The sequence below is a fragment of the Pristiophorus japonicus genome, chromosome 10 (assembly GCF_044704955.1).
Source record: "Pristiophorus japonicus isolate sPriJap1 chromosome 10, sPriJap1.hap1, whole genome shotgun sequence".
Classification (NCBI taxonomy): Eukaryota; Metazoa; Chordata; class Chondrichthyes; family Pristiophoridae; genus Pristiophorus; species Pristiophorus japonicus.
In genome coordinates, this window is record NC_091986.1 from 161,237,532 (window position 1) to 161,254,174 (window position 16,643).

Genomic DNA, 16,643 nt, shown 5'->3' on the forward strand with positions numbered 1-16,643 from the left:
GTTTTGGGTCCGACAAGACCACTTGGCTCCAGACCTGGTCCAAACATGGACAAAAGAGCTGAATTGAATGGTGGTGCAGGCTCGAAGGGCCGAATGGCCTACTCCTATATCTATTTTCTATGTTTCTATGAATTTCAGAGATGAGAAGAAAGTGAAGGATAAGGGGGGGGGGAAAAAAAGCGCCAGTGGTGGGAGTCATACCTAGCACAAAGGAAGATGGTTGTGGTTGTTGTTGGCCTCAAAACATCACTGCAGGAGTTCCTCAGGGCAATGTCCCAGTCCAAAGTATCTTAAAACTGCTTCATCGATGAGCTTCCCTCCATCATAAGTGGCCTGTTCGCTGATGCTTGCACAGTGTTCAGCTCCTTTCGTAATTTCTCATAATAAAATAGTCCATGCACACATGCAGCAAGACCTGAACAACATCCAGGCTTGGGCTGATAAGTGCCAAGTAACATTCACGCGATGCAAGTGCCAGGAGATGACCATCTCCAGCAAAGAGAGGTCCCAACCACATTCCCTTGACATTCAATGCCATCACCATCACCAAATCACCATCGCTGAATCTTCTATCAACATCCTAGGGGGTTGCCAATGCCATGAAACTCACTGGACCAGCCACATAAGAACATAATAGGAACAGGAATAGGTCATACGGCCCCTCGAGCCTGCTCCGCCATTCAATATCATGACTGATCTGATCTTGGACTCAGCTCCAGTTCCCCGCCCGCTCCCCATAACCCCTTATCGTTTAAGAAACTGTCTAACGTTTAATCAATGTCCCAGATTCCACAGCTCTGAGGCAGCGAATGCATAGAAACATAGAAAATAGGTGCAGGAGTTAGTCCATTCGGCCCTTCGAGCCTGCACCACCATTCAATAAGATCACGGCTGATCATTCACCTCAGTACCCCTTTCCTGTTTTCTCTCCATACTCCTTGATCCCTTTAGCCGTAAGGACCATATCTAACTCCCTCTTGAATATATCCAATAAACTGGCATCAACAACTTCTGCGGTAGAGAATTCCACAGGTCAACAACTCTGAGTGAAGAAGTTTTCCCTCATCTCAGTCATAAATGGCTTAGCCCTTATCTTTAGACTGTGTCCCCTGGTTCTGGACTTCCCCAACATCAGAAACATTCTTCCTGCATCTAACCTGTTCAGTCCCATCAGAATTTTGTATGTTTCCATGAGATCCTCTCTCATCTTTCTAAACTCCAGGGAATACAGGCCCAGACGATCCAGTCTCTCCTCATATATGTCATTCCTGCCATCCCGGGAATCAGTCTGGTGAACCTTCACTGCACTCCCTCAATAGCAAGAACGTCCTTCCTCAGATTAGGAGACCAAAACTGAACACAACATTCCAGGTGAGGCCTCACCAAGGCCCTGCACAACTGAGGTAAGACCTCCCTGCACCTATACTCAAATCCCCTAGCTATTAAGGCCAACATACCATATGCACAGATTTACAACCCTCAGAAGAAATTTCTCCTCATTTCTGCTTTAAATGGGCGGCCCCTTATTCTAAGATCATGCCCTCTAGTTCTAGTCTCCCCCATCAGTGGAAACATCCTCTCTGCATCCACCTTGTCAAGCCCCTCAATCGTATACGTTTCGATAAGATCACCTCTCATTCTTGTGAATTCCCATGAGTAGAGGCCCAACCTACTCAACCTTTCCTCATAAGTCAACCCCCTCATCCCCGGAATCAACCTAGGTGAAGAGTCTCTGAACTGCCTCCAAAGCAAGTATATCCTTTCGTAAATATGGAAGCCAGAACTGCACGCAGTATTCCAGGTGTGGCCTCACCAATACCTTATATAGCTGTAGCAAGACTTCCCTGCTTTTATACTCCATCCCCTTTGCAATAAAGGCCAAGATACCATTGGCTTTCCTGATCACTTGCTGTACCTGCATACTACCCTTTTGTGTTTCATGCACAAGTATTCCCAGGTCCCGCTGTACTGCAGCACTTTGCAATCTTTCTCCATTTAAATAATAACTTGCTCTTTGATTTTTTTTCTGCCAAAGTGCATAACTTCTCACTTTCCAACATTATACTCCATCTGCCAAATTCTTGCCCACTCACTTAACCTATCTATGGCCCCTTGCAGATTTTGTGTGTCCTCCCATCTTTGTATCATTAGCAAACTTGGCTACGTTACACTCTTCTTCCAAGTCGTTAATATAGATTGTAAATAGTTGGGGTCCCAGCACTGATCCTTGCGGCACCCCACTAGTTACTGGTTGCCAACCAGAGAATGAACCATTTATCCCGACTCTCTGTTCTCTGTTAGCCAATCCTCTATCCATGCTAATTATATTACCTCCAACCCAGTGAACTTTTAACTTGTGCAGTAACCTTTTATGTGGCACATCATCAAATGCCTTCTGGAAGTCCAAATACACCACATCCACTGGTTTCCCTTTATCCACCCTGTTCGTTACAGCCTCAAAGAACTGAGGGCCTGATCGGGTGGGGCCCGCTGCCGAGGACCTGATCAGGCGGGGCCCCACTGCCAAGTATTTGGGCAGGGCCCCACTGCCGTGGAGGAGTTCCTGGTCGGGCCCGAGGTAGGTGGGGTTGGGCAGCCGAGGTAAAGGGGAGGGAGGGGGGGCCGGGGCGAAGTCGGTTCGCCGAGGTGGGGCGGGGGGGTGAAGGAGTCCAGATAGCGGAACATTTTCCAGTTAACCTCGCCACGGATCAGCCCGGATTCTGGAACATTCTGGATTCCGGAACTCCGGATTTGGGAGGTCAAACCTGTACTGGAAAACAGGCAAAGCAAGGTTCTCAAAGTCATGATTTTGCGAGCCTGCTAATCACTATGTACCATATGCAAAAAAATAAAAATCACAAACTGCACTATACAAAGTTACATTCATAAATGTATTGATATGATTAACTTTCTCAATGGACCACGCTAGCTGCCTGCAAACAGTGAAAATAATTCATGAGAAGCAGGAAGAAATGTCATTTAAAAAAATGATATGGTTTTGCCCTTCCTAGGATCATTACTGACAGTCTCTATACTGCACTGTGTACAGCAACACTGGGATTTTGTCAGCATATAGAAATGTTTTGGCTAAATGTTGATTTTTTTTACCCTCAGTTTAACAGCTGGCACTCCTCAAATTCTATCCTGATCTACTGGAAATCCTGATCTACTGGAAATCCTGAAATAGAATACTAGGTTTAAAATGGGGTCTTATTTCATTTAAACCTAGAAATAGCAAAATGCTATAAACAGACAGTAATAATCATAATGTGCTCTGAAGAATGGTCTGCAACCAAAACATTAACTGGTCTGTCCTCTCCACAGATGCTGCCTGGCAGAAAAAAATCAAAGAGCAAGTTATTATTTAAATAGAAAAAGATTGCAAAGTGCTGTACCTGGGGTACTTGTGCATGAAACACAAAAGGATAGTATGCAGGTACAGCAAGTGATCAGGAAGGCCAATGGTATCTTGGCCTTTATTGCAAAGGGGATGGAGTATAAAAGCAGGGAAGTCTTGCTACAGCCATACAAGGTATTGGTGAGGCCACACCTAGAATACTGCGTGCAGTTTTGGTTTCCATATTTATAAAAGGATATACTTGCTTTGGAAACAGTTCAGAGAAGGTTCACTAGGTTGATTCCGGGGATGAGGGGGTTAACTTATGAGGAAAGGTTGAGTAGGTTAGGCCTCTACTCATTGGAATTCAGAAGAATGAGAGATGATCTTATCGAAATGTATAAGATTATGAGGGAGCTTGACAAGGTGGATGGAGAGAGGATGTTTCCACTGATGGGGGAAGACTAGAACTAGAGGGCATGATCTTAGAATAAGGGGCCACCCATTTAAAACAGAGAGGGGGAGAAATTTCTTCTCTAAGAGGGTTGTAAATCTGTGGAATTCGCTGCCTCAGAGCTGTGGAAGCTGGGATATTGAATAAATTTAAGACAAAAATAGACATTTTCTTAAATGATAAGGGGATAAGGGGTTATGGGGAGCGGGCAGGGAAGTGGAGCTGATCCATGATCAGATCAGCCATGATCTTATTGAAAGGCGGAGCAGGCTCGAGGAGCCATATGGCCTACTCCTGCTCCTATTTCTTATATTCTTATGTTCTTATGCTGAATGTTTCCAGCATCTTGTGTTTTTGTTTCAGTATTAATTACAATAATATTTATTTTGGAAGAAAAACAGAACATGCTGACAAAATTCAGGTCAGAATCTGTGGAGAGAACAGGCAAATTAATATTTCAGATGTACAGTTCTGATGAGAGATTCTCAGCTGAAACATTAACTTGTTCCATTCTCTCTACAGATGCTGCCTGGCTTGCTGAGTACTTTAAAGTATTTTGCTGGTTTTAAGAACACAAGAATTAGGAGTACAAGGCCTGAGTACAAGGAATACGCCCCCTCAAGCATGTTCCGCCATTCAATAACATGATTGATCTTCAACCTCACCGCACTTTCCCGCCCGATCTCCCGATCCCTTGATTCCCCTAAAGTCCAAAAATCTATATATCAGCCTTGAATATACTCAACGATTCAGCATTCACAGCCCTTTGGGGTAGAGAATTCCAAAGATTCACAACCATCTGAGTGAAGAAATTCCTCCTCATCTCAGTCTTAAATGGCCGACTCCTTATCATTAGACTATGGGCTTAATTTTCCTCAAAGCATTTTTTTGGCGGACTTGAAGAGTTACACCTGATTTTTTGGGGCCCCAAGTACGGCAAAACAAAAAAGTGTGGGAAGTCTTCATTTTGGCGTGGCCTAACCCGAGGGGGGTGGAGCCTTGATCTGCATACGAGCTGAGGCTGCAAAGTGAAGCATACAGTCCCCCTCTCTTAGTATGTGACTCAGAATGGAACCGGACAGCCTTCCTGTGTGTGGGGACTGAGAAAGGAACCGGACAGCCTTTGGACAGAGTTGGAGATAAGTTACTGCTGTGTGTTTTTCAATTCTTTTAGTATGTCCAGGCATCTGCTGCACCACTTTCCTTAACTCTAGGGAAGGTTTTTCAGGACAGGCCACATACGCACATACGCTGGCCTAATCAGAACTGGAGTAACTCTCAGCTGGCCAAACTTCCTTAAATGGCCAGAAGTGGCATAGGTGGCTGGTTACGGCCCCTTTGGCTAAAAAAAGACTTTAAAAATTCGTAACTAACTGAGTTACGCTGGTGCAAACTGATTGGGGAAACTAGGGATTTTTAAATTAGGCCAGAAAAAGCAGCCTGCTCCAAAAAAAAAAAATGGTGCAAATACTGGGGAAAATTGAGCCCCATGCCCCTAGTTGTAGAGTCTCAAGCCAGGGGACACAACCTCTCAGCATCTACCCTGTCAATCCCCCTCAGAATCTTATCTGTTTCAATGCGATCACCTCTCATTCTTCTAAACTCGAGAGCATAGGCCCATTCTACTCAATCTCTCCTCATAAGATAACCCTCTCATCCCAGGAATCAATCTAGTGAACCTTTGTCGCACCGCCTCCAAAGCATGTATGTCCTTCCTCAGTTAAGGCGACAGAAAACTGCACAGTACTCCAGGTGTGATCTCAACAAAGCCCTATAAAATTGTAGTAAGACTTACTTACTCTTACTGGTACTAGCTTTTTATTGCAGATTTATTTAATTAACTGATTTTAAATTCCCCAGCTTCCATGGTGGGATTTGAACTCTTGTCTCCAGAGCATTAATCCAGGCCTCTGGATTATTAGACAAGTAACATAACCACTATCCTATCGTACCACTGTCTTCTACTGTGAAGATATCCACAAAATATTTGTTTAAAGTCTCTGCCATTTCCTTAAACTATTATAATTTCTCCTGTCTCAGCCTTTAAGGGACCAATGCTTACTTTTGTTACTCTTTATTTTTACATATTTGTAGAAACTCTGTTCTTACATTTCTTAATAAGCATTCACAATAATCTATTATATCCCTAATCACTAATAGCAAAGATCTCAAAAGATGCATTTCAAAATTTGTTCTTTACCAATGTACTTTAATACACTCCACAATTCAGACAACATACAGTGCCAACACTTCCCAAAGTTCAGACAACACACAGTGCTAATACTCTCCACAGCTGAGACAATTAAAGCATTTGCCTTAGAAACATGGAATTATTCACCTGCTTTATGCAAGCATGAACTGCAGACTGACATTACTGACATCCACCACTGCACAGGAAGGAACCAGAAGCAAAGAAGTTGAGGGCTGTAATGACTGACTGCAACACGCTATGCAGTGCTAGATGCAGTTCTTGATGCAGGAAGCAACATAACTCTGACATCCTTCCTACAGAAACACAGCCTCCTTATCCACTGCTCCTCAAAGGAATAGAGCAGTCGGTCGAGGAGGCGGGAGCTCGGAGCAGCGCGAGTCCGGGGTCGGCGAGAGGCCTACAAAGGCCAGCGGGAGTCAAGCAGTCGGTCGAGGAGGCGGGAGCTCGGAGCAGCGAGAGTCCGGGGTCGGTGAGAGGCATGCTTGTGCAGCTGCAGCGGGGACAGAAGGCAAAAAAGTAAAAAGAAATTGAAAGGTGACGTCACAACCAAGGGGGTAAGTGATTGGTGAGTAGTTTTTCTTTTTTCTTTTCTATTTCAGTAAGGAACCTTTAGCATTGTTGTTGCCAAATTAAGTTAATCTAGGGGTTAAGTCATGGCAGGAGAGCTCGGACACGTGTTATGCTCCTCCTGTACCATGTGGAAAATCAGGGACGCGTCCGGTGTCCCTGACGACTGTGTGCGGGAAGTGTATCCGCCTCCAACTCCTGACGGACCGCGTTGCGGAACTGGAGCTGCGGGTGGATTCACTCTGGAGCATCCACGATGCTGAGAATGACGTGAATAGCACGTTTAGTGAGTTGGTCTTACCGCAGGTAAAGGGTATACAGCCAGATAGGGAATGGAAGACCAGCAGGAAGAGCAGTGCAAGGAAGGTAGTGCAGGGATCCCCTGCGGTCATCTCCCTGCAAAACAGATACACCGCTTTGGGTACTGTTGAGGGGGATGACTCATCAGGGGAGAGCAGCAGCAGCCAGGTTCATGGCACCGTGGCAGGCTCTGCTGCACAGGAAAGAGAGTGGGAGAGCTATAGTGATAGGGGATTCAATTGTAAGGGGAATAGATAGGCGTTTCTGTGGCCGCAACCGAGACTCCAGGATGGTACGTTGCCTCCCTGGTGCAAGGGTCAAGGATATCTCGGAGCGGGTGCAGAACATTCTGAAAAGGGAGGGTGAACTGCCAGTTGTCATGGTGCATATAGGTACCAACGATTTAGGTAAAAAACAGGATGAGGTCCTACGACTCGAATTTAAGGAGCTAGGAGCTAAATTAAAAAGTAGGACCTCAAAAGTAGTAATCTCAGGATTGCTACCAGTGCCACGTGCTAGTCAGAGTAGGAATCGCAGGATAGCTCAGATGAATACGTGGCTTGAGCAGTGATGCAGAGGGGAGGGATTCAAATTCCTGGGATATTGGAACCGGTTCTGGGAGAAGTAGGACCAGTACAAACCGGACGGTCTGCACCTGGGCAGGACCGGAACCAATGTCCGAGGGGGAGTGTTTGCTAGTGCTGTTTGGGAGGAGTTAAACTAATATGGCAGGGGGATGGGAACCTATGCAGGGAGACAGAGGGGAATAAAATAGAGACAGAAGCAAAAGATAGAAAGGAGAATAGTAAAAGTGGAGGGCAGAGAAACCCAAGGCAAAAAACAAAAAGAGCCACTTTACAGCAGAATTCCAAAGGGTCAAAGTGTGTTTAAAAAGTCAAGCCTAAAGGCTCTATGCCTCAATGCGAGGAGTATTCGGAATAAGGTGGACGAATTAACTGCGCAGATAGCAGTTAACAGGTATGGTGTGATTGGCATCACGGAGACATGGCTCCACGGAGACATGGCTCCAGGGTGACCATGGCTGGGAACTCAACATCCAGGGGTATTCAGCATTTAGGAAGGATAGACAGAAAAGAAAAGGAGGCGTGGTGGTGTTGCTGGTTAAAGAGGAAATTAATGCAATAGTAAGGAAGGACATTAGCTTGGATGATGTGGAATCGGTTTGGGTGGAGCTACGGAATACCAAAGGGCAGAAAACACTAGTGGGAGTTGTGTACAGGCCACCACATAGTAGTAGTAATGTTGGGGACAGCATCAAACAAATAAGGGATGTGTGCAATAAAGGTACAGCAGTAACCATGGGTGACTTTAATCTACATATTGATTGGGCTAACTTAACTGGTAGCAATGCGGTGGAGGAGGATTTCCTGGAGTGTATTCGGGATGGATTTCTAGACCAATATGTCGAGGAGCCAACCAGAGAGCTGGCCATCTTAGACTAGGTGATGTGTAATGAGAAGGAACTAATTAGCAATCTTGTTGTACGAGGCCCCTTGGGGAATAGTGACCATAATATGGTAGAATTCTTTATTAAGATGGCGAGTGACAAAGTTCATTCAGAAACTAGGGTCCTGAACTTAAGGAAAGATAACTTTGATGGTATGAGACGCGAATTGGCTAGATTAGACTGGCAAATGATACTTAAAGGGTTGACGGTGGATAGGCAATGGCAAACCTTTAAAGATCATATGGACGAACTGCAACAGTTGTACATCCCTGTCTGGAGCAAAAATAGAACATGGAAGGTGCCTTAACCGTGGCTAACAAGGGAAATTAAGGATAGTGTTAAATCCAAGGAAGAGGCATACAAATTTGCCAGAAAAAGTAGCAAACCGGAGGACTGAGAGAAATTTAGAATACAGCAGAGGAGGACAAAAGGTTTAATTAAGAAGGGGAAAAGAGAGTACGAGAGAAAGCTTGCCGGAAACATAAAAAATGACCGCAAAAGCTTCGATAGGTATGTGAAGAGAAAAAGATTAGCGAAGACAAACGTAGGTCCCTTGCAGTCGGATTCGGGTGAATTTATAATGGGGAACAAAGAAATGGCAGACCAATTGAACAAGTACTTTGGTTCTGTCTTCACAAAGGAAGACACAAATAACCTTCCCGATGTACTAGGGGTCCGAAGGACTAGTGAGAAGGAGGAACTGAAGGATATCCTTATTAGGCGGGAAATTGTGTTAGGGAAATTGATGGGGTTGAAGGCCAATTAAATCCCCAGGGCCTGATAATCTACATCCCAGATTACTTAAGGAAGTGGCCCTAGAAATAGTGGATGCATTGATGATAATTTTCCAACAGTCTATCGACTCTGGATCAGTTCTTGTGGACTGGAGGGTTGCTAATGTAACACCACTTTTTAAAAAAGGAGGGAGAGAAAACGAGTAATTATAGACCAGTTAACCTGACATCGGTGGTGGGGAAAATGTTGGAATCAATCATTAAGGATGAAATAGCAGTGCATTTGGAGAGCAGTGATAGGATTGGTCCAAGTCAGCATGGATTTATGAAAGGGAAATCATGCTCGACAAATCTTCTGGAATTTTTTGAGGATGTAACTAGTAGGGTGGGGACAAGGGAGAACTAGTGGATGTGGTGTATTTGGACTTTCAAAAGGCTTTTGACAAAGTCCCACACAAGAGATTGGTGTGCAAAATCAAAGCACATGGTATTGGGGCAATGTACTGACGTGGATAGAGAACTAGTTGGCAGACAGGAAGCAGAGAGTCGGGATTAACGGGTCCTTTTCAGAATGGCAGGCAGTGACTAGTGGAGTGCCGCAGGGCTCAGTGCTGGACCCCACCTCTTTACAATATACATGAACGGTTTAGATGAAGGAATTGAGTGTAATATCTCCAAGTTTGCAGATGACACTAAATTGGGTGGCGGTGTGAGCTGTGAAGGGGACGCTAGGAGGCTGCAGGGTGACTTGGACAGGTTAGGTGAGTGGGCAAATGCATGGCAGATGCAGTATAATGTGGATAAATGTGAGGTTATCCACTTTGGGGGCAAAAACACGAAGGCAGAATATTATCTGAATGGCGGAAAATTAGGAAAAGGGGAGGTGCAGCGAGACCTGGGTGTCATGGTTCATCAGTCATTGAAAGTTGGCATGCAGGTACAGCAGGCCGTGAAGGCGGCAACTGGTATGTTGGCCTTCATAGCAAGGGGATTTGAGTATAGGAGCAGGGAAGTCTTGCTGCAGTTGTACAGGGCCTTGGTGAGGCCCCACCTGGAATATTGTGTACAGTTTTAGTCTCCTAATCTGAGGAAGGACATTCTGGCTATTGAGGGAGTGCAACGAAGGTTCACCAGACTGATTCCAGGGATGGCTGGAATGACATATGAGGAGAGACTGGATCAACTGGGCCTTTATTCTCTGGAGTTTAGAAGGATGAGCGGGGATCTTATAGAAACATAAGATTCTGACTGGACTAGACAGGCTGGATGCAGGAAGAATGTTCCCGATGTTGGGGAAGTCCAGAACCAGGGGACACAGTCTTGGGATAAGGGGCAGGGCGTTTAGGACTGAGATGGAGAAACTTCTTCACTCAGAGTTGTTAACCTGTGGAATTCCCTGCTGCAGAGAGTTGTTGATGCCAGTTCATTGGATATATTCAAGAGGGAGTTAGATATGGCCCTTACGGTTAAGGGGATCAAGGGGTATGGAGTGAAAGCAGGAAAGGCGTACTGAAGGAATGATCAGCCTTCATCTTATCGAATGGCGGTGCAGGCTCGAAGGGCCGAATGGCCTACTCCTGCACCTATTTTCTATGTTTCTATGTTTCTATCCTGTGCATCTGTTGGAAAGGCAAGGATTCTTGTGAGCATGCCTCATTCTAGCTGGTCTCCCTGCAGCTGTAACTCCAAGCATTCGTTCCGCCAACCATAATGGAATGAATTGAAGAATGCCCATTTCCAAAAGAGCATTGCCAATACCCCCTTAAGATTTCAGAAATTTGTCCAGTTACTACAAGTATTTTAAAAATTGAGTAAGCTACCTAAAACCAGTATAAACTACCAGAAAAGTATCCCGAACACTTTGCAGCATTTTATGTGACAACAGGTGAGGATCCCTTTATGTAGTGCTGAGAATGGCCACCTCCCAACCTTTACTGCCCAGAATTTGTGGGCAGTTTGAGGAAGTCACAAGGCAACACTGATTGACATGAAAATCACACTGGGCTCTTAACTACCTCATTTGACCCCGATCAGCTTCTGCCTGTTTCCAGCAGAAAAGCTGACCGCCTAGATTGAGGTCCACCTGAAAGAACTGGTAGACCTCCAGGGGTAGATCTGTTGGTTTATCCCCAATCTTAGTCACACTACTGCATTTACAGGAGGAGCACGCTATCCCACAGGGGATCCTTCCAAATCTCAGGCAGAGGTAGAAATAACAAAACTTGCACTTATAAAGCGTCTTTCAGAATCTTAGAGCGTCACAGAGCACTATCTAGCTAATGAAGTACTTTTTTGAAGTGTAGTCACTGCTCTAACGTGGGAGCAGCATCAGCTTCTCTTGTGATTAGGTATGACTTGCATTACATACAGGAGAAAGAGGCAAGTGTGGTTAAACTGGTCCTATGCTGAATGACTCTCCTGAATCTGTGGAAAGCTTTCAATACCATCTGGTTTCGTTTCCCATCAGTCTATTGAAAACACTGGTTTGTACCATCCTAATCTTGGTGCTTGACTGATCAAATCTCAGATCCTAATTGTGTTTGATTGTCCGATTGAATAAGGCAAGTGTCAGTTCTGAATAAAGAAACATTTATTCACACTTCCTGCATTCTGTGTCTGAATCAAATGCTCCCAGTGCAGGTACAGCATGGTACATGCAGAGTAAAGCTGCCTCTATACGATCACATTAAATGCTCCTAGGGGGGATACAGCAGAGTTACATAAAAAGTAAAGCTCCTACCAATCCACAGTCTGGGTTCCTATACTTGTTGCCCAATAGGGCAGCTCTGGGGCCCACAGTAAATGCAGGCGTAGCTCTTGTATAATCACTGCTCTGTGCGCAGGGAGTAGGCACCAACCAGTAGAAGGGTTGAAGCAGATATGAATTCTCAGCTAATTGCAACCTTGCCCTAAGCTTACGACACCAAGTGCCTGCATATGATGATTCATTGCTGCTTAACGATGGTCATTGATCAGACCATTCCACACTTAGATTTTTTATCATTGACTTGACATTTTTTTCTCTCACCGTTTGTTTGTTTAAATTGCTGGATCAGACACATCAGTGAGCTTCCAGCCTTTTTTTTGGATGCTTTCCTAAAGCTGGACTGTGCTAGGTGGTTGAGGATGTATCATGTGCCACAAGTGGCCATTCTGCACATGGGAGCCTAGAAAATGCATATTGGGGAGGGAGGGATTGTTGAAGCACAGGGCACATCAGAGTCAAGCCCAATCCTGTCCTCATCAGATGTTTTATGTATGTAAACACTAATGTGTAAGACTTGCCACCAGGGGGCGTACCTGTGGGAGACCCAAAGGTCACCTGCACACCCTGGGCAAGCAGCTATAAAAGGCAGACTATCATGCTGCCTCCTCACTCTGGAGTCACAATAAAAAGAGACCAAAGTCACAACAGTTTGAGCTTAAGATGTGCAGTCTTGTGGAGTTATTCTAAACGTAACAATTGGCTACAAGTAACAGATCATGAACTTTCACGCAGTTATGGCTGCCTTTGGTACTCTTGAGAGATTTGTTGAGGGTGACGATTGGGAAGCCTTCGTTGAACGTCTTGACCAGTCCTTCATGGCCAACAAGCTGGAAAAGGAAGAAACCGCGGTAAAGCGCAGGGCGATTCTCCTCTCCATTTGCAGGTCCACGATATATGGCCTCATCAAAAATCTGCTAGCACCAACAGAGAAGACATATGCAGAGTTGAGCACGCTGGTTCGGGAATACCTCAAGCCGAAGGAGAGCATCTTAATGGCCAGGTATCGCTTTTATACGCACCATCGCTCCGAGGGCCAGGACCTGGTGAGCTACGTCGCTGACCTCAGACGCCTTGCGGGACCGTACATATTTGCTGGATTTTTGGGGGAAGTGTTGTAGGACTTTTGTGCTTGGAATCGGCCACGAGGTCATTCTTCGCAAACTGCTGTCTGCCATATCCCGAGATCTGAGCAAGGCCATCACGATAGCCCAAGCCTTCATATCCACGAGTAATAACACGAAAGAGATATCTTCACAGAATCAAAGCTCACCAGCAAGTACTGTGCATAAAATAATGTTTTCAGCAGGCAGAATGATACAGGGCAGGGCCCACGCGACTGCAGAGGCCAGACCTAGGATGACTCAGAGCCCGCCGTGGGGCATGAATGCGAATCCATTAGCACCATGTTGGCGCTGCGGGGGTAATCATCGAGCCCATCAATGTTGATTCAAGCACTATGTGTGCAAGGGCTGTGGAACAATGGGGCATCTCCAGCGAATGTGCAAAAGGTGCTGTGACTCAGCACGTGGCAGAGTCGGCAGAAGATGACCGATCCGGTGCAGGTTACGTTGAACGAGGAGAGGCAACTCAACCTGAAGATGAAGAGGAAGTGTATGGGATACACACCTTCACCACCAAAAGCCCTCTGATAATGTTAAAAGTTAAACTTAACAGCACTCCAGTCTCCATGGAATGGGACATGGGGGTGAGTCAATCAATTATGAGCCAGAAGGCATTTGAGAGGCTGTGGGGTGGCAGAGCACAACGATCCAAGCTGATCCCGATTCAGGCAAAGCTGCGCAACCACACCAAGGAACCGATACCAGTTATTTGTAGTGCGGACATAAGAGTACCCCATGAGGGAGCAGTGCACGATTTACCACTGTGGATTGTTTCAGGTGATGGGCCAAAGCTGCTTGGTAGAAGACGGATGGGGAAGATTCGATGGAACTGGGAAGACCTCTGTGTACCTTCTCTGGCAAACGACGTCTCCCTTGCTCAAAGGATGAGCAAGTCCCCACCTTCAGCTGAACCAGGCATCAAAGTGCAGATCCCCAAGGCACAGGCCACTCATCACGACCACGAGGAGGTAAAGATCAACCGAGCAGCGGTACAGGCGAGGTACCCACCATCCAAAGCCGACGACCTCTTCGCGACGATGGAAGAGGCTCCAGGTCGACCAAGCAGAGTGGGACTCCGGCCAAAATGATCCGAATGAGTCTTCGAGACGCCAGAGGCTAAATCCCTGGGGAGGAAGATCGCGGCAATCGGCATCACGACACGGATGAGAGTACATCCAGACTACGGGACGAGAGTGCGTCCAGACCACGGGATATTGCCGCAACGAAACAGAGGCATGTGTTGCCCAGCAAGGAAGACGACTGGACTTGTAAATTCCTGGATTCTTTTACCTCAATCTGGTTCAGTAAAATTACTGAGTCGAATACCTCTTGTGCTTTGAACAAAGCAGTCTTTGTTACCGGCCAGTAAGACCTATCAGACAGAAGATATACTCTCTGGATAGAGCGTACACACTCCCTACGGATAGGTGAAGTTACATCGTAAAGCGTCAACAGTTATACAGTTTTGAAATCAGATAACAAAATACAAATGGATTGACAGTCTAACTCAGCCACTCATTAGTCAATCTATACGAGATGTTCTTCTTGAAAGCTCAAGCATTGCCTCTAAATGTTCCAATTTAATGGTGTGACTATTAACTGAGACCTTGCAATTCTGCAGATTTATTTCATGTTACAATTAGATGTCATTGGCAGGAGTAGTGACTTGAAACCTTGAGACAAACTGTTAGCTATGCTGATGTTGCACTATTTGCAATCTGACATTCTCCCAGCTATTCTTCCATGGCTTATACATTTTCATATATCCCGTTTACTTTACTGTCCTTAATTCCATATATTCCGTTCAGATATCCACATCCCTCCTTTTATCATTCTATGATAACATTTAGGATCATTCTAGGAGTATTGCATTGTTGAGTAGTTCTCTAGTTTGTTGGATCATAACCCGGGAACCCTTGACCACAAGAGGGTCTGCTAACCTTGTCATCATTACTTTACAGCAGAGGTTAAGGCAACCAACAATCAAACAGCAGGTAATTATTACGATGAGAACAATTGCCCCATGTATTAGATAGGATCTCCAAGATCCACCCAGAAACCTATCAAACCTGCTAAGTTCTTTTGCTGGTGTGGATAACTTTTTCACCTCCCTCCTTATGTGATCGGCAAGGTGGGTTATGTTTTCTGAACTATCAGGAATGTAAGTGCAACATTCAGATCCTATCAGGGCACACGTTCCCCCTTTCTCAGCTAACAGGTAATCGAGGGCCATTCGGTTTTGTAATGCTCCGGTCCTTATCGCTACCATTTCAGCTGTGATGCCCTCCAGAGCCTCAGCAGTGCGGTTAGCTACCTGTTCCAATATCGTTTCTTTGAATCCCTCTAACAGTCTCAGTTAGGGTCAGGGGAACGGTGCGCAAAGGAATTCCCCCTTTGGAACGTATAGGGATATGTGAACACACCCAGCATCTAGTGAAGCGCCCTTTTTCCACATAAACGTAAGACATATACAAAAAGGTGTTTACATGGAGCTCTCGCCTTTGTCTTCCTTCCCGTGCGCCAAAACTGTCATATATCAACACTATTATGCAGACAGTGGCATACAGACACAGTCTCATCTTATAAATAGTCCAATTATTTAGCTGATAAAAAGAGTTCTGTTTTCCCGTTTCCCTTCTTCAGGTCTCCGTCAGTGTATTTGGCTGTCTTACGGGTAAAAGTTCAAACTGATCCTCCTTCAACTGCCTTGTTCAGCTATGGGGAAGAGGAGATCTGGAACAGAAATAGGAATTAGACTAACCAGCAAAATTTGTTTAAATGGTGATGAGCTTGCAGTGGTGCAGGTGAACCCAGGCACTTTTCCCCTCAACTTTGGCTGCAGTGGGGGTAATGAGTGACACCTGAAAAGGCCCCTCCCATTGTGGCTCTAATCCCTTCCGAATCCATACTTCCCTGGTGCCACGAGGGACAATTCGGGTAAAACTGGGAGGTCGAGGTGAGCATCTTGAACCTGGTTGTGAACTAGTCGCAGAGCCTGAGTCAGAGAAAGAACATAGGTGGTCATCAGTCTAGCTGAGATCTCATATCTAGGAACAATTTCCCTCATTAACACCTTAACAACAGTCTGAGTCTTATTGTCCAGGTTAGGGTAGGCTTCAATCCATCTGCTAAACACATCTACTATTACTAACACATATTTGTAACACTGAACTTTTTGCAACTCAATGTAGTCCAACTGAAATGTCTCAAAGGGACCTTCGGGTAGGGGCGTTTTACCCCAATCACAGGGGACTTCCTTCCCTGGATTATGTTGCTGGCCAACCAGGCAACGACTACTGATGTTCTGGGTGAGCGCCTGGAGTCTAGGGTACCCCCAAGTAGCCAAAAGTGTGTCACTCGTGGTCCTTGCTCCACAATGAGTAGCAAAATGTATACATTCAATAACCCATAGAGCCAACTTGTCAGACATGCAAGTCTGTTTCGCGGGAGTGGTCCAGAGTTTAGAAACATTGTCATAAGTACATGCATAATATTTCCACAACAGTTTATCTTTTTCAGGAGCGTCCTCCTGTGCTTTTATAACATCTTGGATGGTTGGCATTGGTTTTTCCGAGGCTAACTTATCCTTCGCAGGATTTTTAGTCTGACTCATAATTTTGGGCACTACCATATGTTGGTCACGAGAGGCCTGTTTGGCCTCTTGGTCAGGACAACGATTCCCT

The 16,643-nt window shown here is 45.5% G+C and overlaps 1 protein-coding gene and 1 long non-coding RNA gene across 3 annotated transcripts in view; one reads left to right on the forward strand and one right to left on the reverse strand.

Annotated features, from left to right (window-relative positions):
* LOC139274837 (uncharacterized) overlaps window positions 1-3,390 on the forward strand; it is a 69,259-nt gene extending 65,869 nt beyond the window's left edge. Inside the window, exon 3 of the long non-coding RNA XR_011595624.1 lies at window positions 3,325-3,390. This is a non-coding gene — a long non-coding RNA (uncharacterized lncRNA). The remainder of the gene's footprint in view (window positions 1-3,324) is intronic.
* LOC139275163 (spermatogenesis-associated protein 13-like) overlaps window positions 1-16,643 on the reverse strand; it is a 365,108-nt gene that overhangs the window by 280,236 nt on the left and 68,229 nt on the right. The window lies entirely within an intron of this gene.